The 7,091-nt window shown below is 38.7% G+C and overlaps 1 long non-coding RNA gene across 1 annotated transcript; it reads right to left on the reverse strand.

Moving 5' to 3' along the window:
- Positions 1-753: 753 nt before the first annotated feature.
- LOC113328418 lies at positions 754-3,152 on the reverse strand. Its single transcript, XR_003349392.1, has 2 exons — positions 1,289-3,152; positions 754-1,089 (listed from the first exon to the last, which is right to left on the reverse strand). It is a non-coding gene; the product is annotated as an uncharacterized LOC113328418 (long non-coding RNA).
- Between the last annotated feature and the right edge of the window lie 3,939 nt (positions 3,153-7,091).

Raw genomic sequence — 7,091 nt, forward strand, 5'->3', positions numbered from 1 at the left:
CTTGCCGCGTCACTTAGGTTTTTTGATTTGGTGTGGCTTAACTTCGCCTCGCCCGGTCCCGATGAATTTTTGATATGGTGCTGCACGGCTTCACCCAGTCAATTAGGATTTTTAAATAGGTGTGGCTGGGCTTTGCCTCGCCCAAAACCCAAGAAACCAAAGTGACGCTGGTTTCAGTTTTATTGCCACTTTTAGTTACGAAATTATACTGTTACCTATCTAAGTTCCAAACCCAAATCCGAAGAAACCAAAAACATCATCTCATTGAGGCATGGGTCGATATCCCCTTTAATCCCATGGTGATTACTATTCTGACCCATGTTACCTTCTGTTTTCAGTTGGTAGGATCCATACCAGTGTCAGCAGATCCCGGTTTGTAAGACATACAGCAAATGACTTGTGAAGGTAAATAATCTGTTTCACTGGTTAAAATATACGCTATCCCGGCGTTAGGTAAATGAAAGGTTTACTAATGAGATTGTATTAACCTTGAACCCTGTTTCCTGATATATCATGTGAACTTAACATCTTATAGGCAGTATTCCAAAGTACACTACCTACTTATAAGTTCAGTCTGTGGTTAGACATACATGGAGATACTACACAATTAAGGTATTGCGTGCAGTAGAACAGTGTTCTTGTAATTTCCTGAAGTTGGAGATATGGTACAGTTGCTTAGATAGTGTACTTTGGTCTTAGAATAAGGCAGTAATGGTATATCTTTCTAATATCACCAGTCAACAAAGAATCGCATGAATAAGAGATATCAAGTCACCAGAAAAAAAATAAAAAGAAGAAGAGCACAGTAAGTTCCTGTTGGAATCAAATGTCCACTGCAATGTTAATCTATGCAACCAATAACACAGAACACAATCAATTGGATGAGTAAGATCTTTATCAAATGCAAAAAGAATAAAAGCATTGAGCAAATTCAAGGCTTGATCTGGCATTAACTTCAATAGCATATTTCCTCTCTCAAAATTCCAAGTGCTTCAGACTTTAGTTTTAGAGCATCACCAGGTTGACCGGATACCACAGCGCTACCACACCTCTCCCATCCACTTCTTTCTTTTTCGCATCTTTAATTCACTATGTAGTCATAGAAATATGTCAAAAACATAAGCAATCAATATAAATTAGGATTTAAGGGTTTAAAAACTGTGGATGGGATCCTGATCATGGAAAAGACACCAAAATTTATGTATTATAATTTAACCAAACATCCAAATTAGTGATAAAACATGTCCAAAAAATTAATGTTGTGCAAAGGCTCAAACTTTACGCACACCTGCTCACGAAGACTTATTGCTCAAACAATCTAAAACCAATGTGATACCATATAATCCAGATCTTCATGAATATCCAATACCAGGACTCAACTTTGCAGAAAAATAGGTTGTGCCAATTTGATCAGTAGTTCCTTTAGCTTCACCTTCTCAGACATCAGATTCTCAGATGAAGGTATGTGATTCAGTACCTAATACTTCAAACACACTGTTATACAAAGAGAAACAGGGAAATGGATGTCAATTCCTATGCCGACTGTTTGAGGCGAGATGAGATGAGTCCGCGACTTGGCAGTGGAGAAAATAAGAGTTCACATATTTAAGAAGTCAAAAAAGAAGTAAACCCGCTAACTCACAAAATAAAAAACATAGTGTTTCCATTAAAAAGTTGCAACATGTGATGAAAGATGGTACCTGCTGAATGCCTATGTGCCTTTTGAGATCAAAAGCACACAGACCCCGTCAAATGAAAATTTCAATCGGTGCCCAATTGTATTTTGCAATGCAGGCAAGAGAATGGCGTACCTCTATTCTTGAAAGAGGACCATATATACTCCTCTCCACAATTCCAACCTTGATAGGATGGTTAAGCTGTCTTACCTACCTGACCTACATGCACACAATTTGCAAATGTATGCCCACTTCATCCTAATGGGCAACTGTTATTATTAGAGAATATATTGTATATCTCTATTATGTTTTCATACATTTCCTCGTACCACATTTACTTAACTATTGTATAGTGAAAATTTCATTTCTAAGTTACAAAAATCAAAAAAGCATACAAAGAAACATGAAGATAACCCACCCGTTATCAATATATTCGCTGGACAAACATGAAAAATCAAACCACATCTACTGGCTGTGTTCTTAAACATGTCTTTAGCTTTTTAACATCAATAGATGAAAACAAAATAAAAACTGAGCCACTCATACATGAAAGTTAGCTGAGACTGGACGACGACCATTCTCTTCTATTATTTGGTAAAACAACGGAGATGCGGGTAGGTGTTATGAGGTTCACTATCCGTAAGGGCAAGCCCCATGTTTAGACGTCAACCCTTTGATATTGATTGTGATATCCAGAAATTATCAGATTAGTCATAAATCATCAAAACACTATAAATTATCAGAACACTAACCAAGTAAACCCCAGATGGTACATCACATTCATTTAAGGAAAGACTTTTCCGTTCTCAAATCCAACCAAATCATTCATTTAAGTATTTAAACATACACTTTGAAAGAAATTTAAACAAAATCAAAATTGTAAGCATAAAGACCTTTCCAGAATCCCTCTGCCCCTGGTTGTTACGAAAACCTAATTTCGCATTTTAATCCCCAAATTGAGAACCCAAAGTTCAAAATCAAAATCCACAAATTTGAAATCCCGAATTTGCATTGAGAACAAATAGTAACATCTATAACAACAACAAAAAAAGAGTTTTGTTTGGGTTTGTTGATTTTTATACCTTGTTGAAAGCGTATCAGTCTTCTTCTTCACCATTTCAGGAACTCTCATAATAATCGTGAAACTCTGTCTGTTTTCCTTGTTATTCAATCGAAATTAAACCCATTTTTCCGGAGAAGTCTATAACCCATCGTAAGCTCCACATCCATCAACAAAATCAATGGTAGTCATCTTCAGCTTCTAAATTCTCGCTGCCAAAATTAACTGAAAATATGATAGAATCGAAAAAGGGTTAACTGATCGAAGGCTTAAAACCTCAGAAGCGAAACAGTTGTAGCCATCGCTTCTCAAATAGAGTACTCTCCAGATAGAAAGGAAGAAAAAAGAGAAGAAGAAAGAATTAGGTGGAGGCGCAGCTAGGGTTATGTGTTGCAGAGGAAGATACGGGTCATGAAATTTTCTGTTTCAGATTTTCCGATATGTGAATAAGAACACGATATGACCGTATCTTAGTTAGGGTTAGATCCTGAGGTAAGTGCTGTCCACACCAACGACGTTACTTAACGTCCAGTTAAGTATCCAGTGTAAACCAAGTGTAACATATTGCTTAGGCATAAAAGCTGACAGAAGTATTCTCCACACACGTTTTTGCTAACCGTGTTACAAACGACCAGTTAAATACAGGGTGTATAAAGAGTGTAATCCAGCTTTTAATGTCTCAACCAATAAAATTTCGTCACTTGTCCTCTCCAGAATTGCTCTATGTGAAAGCTTTTATCTAATTTAATTTGAGGGGAGTGTCACACTCACAATGCGATGTGGGAGCTCACATGACCTAGTGTTTTAAAGGAGGGGAGATTCCACACGAATCCAGTTTCCTCAAGAATTACAAATTTCCATCTTATCTTATCTATCCAATAATGGAACAAAATTTAGATTTCATAATAGAAACAATGGTAATTGAATTACTCAACCAAACATTAATTCTTGGAATCCAATTTCAAAAATTATATCACCCAAGGTTTTTAGTACTTGTTTTTACCCCCACTTTTCCTAATGCCCTTCCGTGCCGAACAAATTACTACTTGTTTTTAGTACTTGCCCAAAATTTAGTTACTGGTTGGATTACTGTACCTACGATAACCTATAAGACTAGTAGTAATAGGTTTATAAAAGAGAAATTCAAAATGTAAATTTAATAACAAAATATGTTGCTGGGTGCCTAGTTAGCAATTCGAAGTTCGGAAAACGTACAGAACGACAAATGTACGCGTATTATTTGTATTTATAAAATTTAAATTCGGTCAATAATTTAGTCAACGGTTCGTGATTCGGTGATAAATCGGAACAACATACCTACGTGTATAATGCGTTTTAGATATTCGAGTTCGGGGAACAAAATTCCGACTATATAAATAATAAACTAGTATATATTTATAGTGGGGACGAAACATTTGAAGTCAAATTATAGTGGGAACATAACATTTATAACATTTATAGTTAAATTCATGTGTATGGGAAGGAATTTTATGATTTAACCTAATATATATAAAATAAATGCCGTATTAGCAACAGCTAACGTCTAGTTCAGTGGTCCGATGGATGGTTAACGAGTTTGAGGTCGTTGGCTTAAACCCCTTTAATAACATTTTTATCAAATTTGGGGTGTGTAAAGGACGGACGGTTGCGAATCTGGGATTACCCGTAACCAAACAGTCAAAAATGCGGATTTGGAAAATTGAACCGTGACCGGCCCAATCGCCCTCGGATTTGACCTTTGCGGATCTGCGGATTAACCACGGATTTAGGCAAAAAAAAAAAAAAATAACGAAATCTTAGAACACCAAGCTTTTCTCCTGATGGATAGGCAGTATGAGGAGGATGCGATCCATGTTCATTTCTTAAACAGCAGACGGAGATGTCATTCCACATAAGGACTCAGTCCATGAAGATTACCGTGGTGATACACTCTAGCATTTTATCACAACAACAACAGAATTTGGCGGTTTGATTCATTGAAGTTTATGGACTGGATTCATTCCAAGGAGCCGACAAGAACAACAACAACTATGGGTTTATTTGGTTCGCGATTCCATGGCGTTGATCAGAAGTACTAGAAAACAATTAAGTGGGAGCAAACATGGTGCAACATAGCTATGGAAGGAAGCTAGAAATCAGCGAGGATATGTCTCCTCGTGCAAGGAAAACTGCCTGCAACCTGTTTGTAAGAAGGCCTAGAAGAAATTAGGAAACAGTGGATGGAATAATAACCAGCAGTGGTGCCGGTTGTGCAGGCTAGATGGATTGTTGGAGTTCAGTCATGAGTAGTGATTTAACAAACTTGGCAGTTAGGGAGGTGATGCATAAACAGAAAATTGAGGACTGATGTTGTGATCGGAGTTGGCTGGATTTTGTAGTTTTATGAAATTCCTTCACTACCCTACGGTGCGGATAAATCCAACGGCAACCAAACCGCTAAACCTTGTGGACTTGAGAATTCATCCGTGACCGGCCCATAGACTCTTGCGGATTGTGTAGCTGCATATTTTCTAACTACCACACCCAAGTAAGATTAAAGACTAAAAACTACTTAAACATACAAGATTCAACATGAAGAAGATGTAAATAGCATGAAATGTAAAGATTGACACAAGCATATAACGTGGTTCGGCCATGAAGACCTACGTCTACGGAGAAGAAGATGTTTTCTTATTGATTATAAGCTCTTACCCTTGAAAGTGTTACAAATGTCTTCTAGATTTATCACTTTTTTTCTCTCTAAATCTCTCTCAAAATTCTCTGTAGAAAAACCATCTAAGATTACATAAGTTGTCCATCTCCCGGTACATGGACTGGTATTTATAGACAGAATAAACTCGTGGTCGCTTGATCTTCCGAGTTAGGTGAGCTGTCTTCCATCGTCCTGGCTCCCTCGGACTCGTTCTATACCGTCCATCGCGATGACATACTTGGTCCTCCCTCCGATTTGTCTCGCTCCCCCTTGGATCATGCTGCCCTTCTGTGGAGAACCTCGTGCTCCATCGCCTCTGGGTCGTAGTATAGATCGTCCAAGTCTTCCGTCACGATGCCCAACTACCCAAGCCTTGTTCTTATCCTTCATTAAATGCGGTCTTGCTTTTTAGACTTGACCGTCTGAGCAGATTAGACCTTTATACACACGCGTCATTCATGTGGCGCTTGTGCAATTGCCTCGACTGAGACAAATCCTTCTCTCAACGAATGATTCAGTGCTCCAACCTCATCATCTCATCGTATATTCATCCCTTGGGATGTTGACACGTGTCCGTCAGGTATTTTACCCACACATTTTCTCCTTTTCTTTGCAAGTTGCCGAAGGAAAGATGGGAAGAAAACTGTGTAGCCATCCCATCTTTTTCGACACGTGTGTTCCTATCAGCTTGTTTTAAGATATCTATTGGTTCTCTCAGATTTTCTGGGAACAGGATGTCTTTTGTTTTGTACTTTTCCTAAGGAATTCTTATCGTCTATCTTGCCGCGCCTTTGAACTTCTTGGGTTTGGGAAATCTAGTTAATTTTCCAAAGATTTCCTCTTCTATTTAAGAAGAGTCTTTTTGTGATGAGGGTATGGTCTCCTTTTTTCTTCATTCTTTTTTCAGATGTATGCTAAATTTTTTCCACCTCGCCCTCCATGGGAACAAGGTAGTTTTTCATGTATTTTTTACCATGATGGTATGTCCTCTCATTCATGTATTGCTTCGTTTTTTCTTGATCCTGTTCTAGATCATCACCAATGTCTTCTCGGAGAGACCTATCTTTTCGCATGACATCTTTGGTCTCGTATGTTCGTCAAGTGTCTCCACCTCCTGTTATGGGATCTCGTATTTATCACTGATTTTCCTTTTACGGGCAAGCTTGGAAACACTTCGTGTGTTGCATTTCTTCTTATGATTGGCCTTGGGAACACTGCATGCTGCGTGGGTGTTTGCGCGTTTTAGTTTTAGAAGCATTTGTTGTTGGAGGTGCTAGGGTATAAAATCCTATTTCCATTTTCAAACGTATATATATATACCTTGCCCATGTTTTAGGTCGTAGCACCGGAGGCTTGTCATATGTTTAAAGCGGTGGGAAATCGATTGGTGGCTTGCTCCAGTCAAAGGTATGTGTGAAGAGAAAGGTTGGTTGTGCTCCTGCTCGTGGATGCCGCTTCGGACGAGGAACTAGTAGGTGAGGAACCCGTTGCTCCAGTCCAATATATGTGTGAAGAGAAGGGTTGGTTGTGCTCCTGCTCGTGGATGCCACTTCGGACGAGGAACTAGTAGGTGAGGAACCCGTTGCTCCAAGCGAGGGGCGAGCGCGATGCTCTTTGTCCGAAGGTGTCGTGTAATTTGCATCTTTGTACTGTTCAAAGTTTG

This window comes from Papaver somniferum, unplaced genomic scaffold (genome assembly GCF_003573695.1).
Source record: "Papaver somniferum cultivar HN1 unplaced genomic scaffold, ASM357369v1 unplaced-scaffold_107, whole genome shotgun sequence".
Taxonomy (NCBI): domain Eukaryota; kingdom Viridiplantae; phylum Streptophyta; class Magnoliopsida; order Ranunculales; family Papaveraceae; genus Papaver; species Papaver somniferum.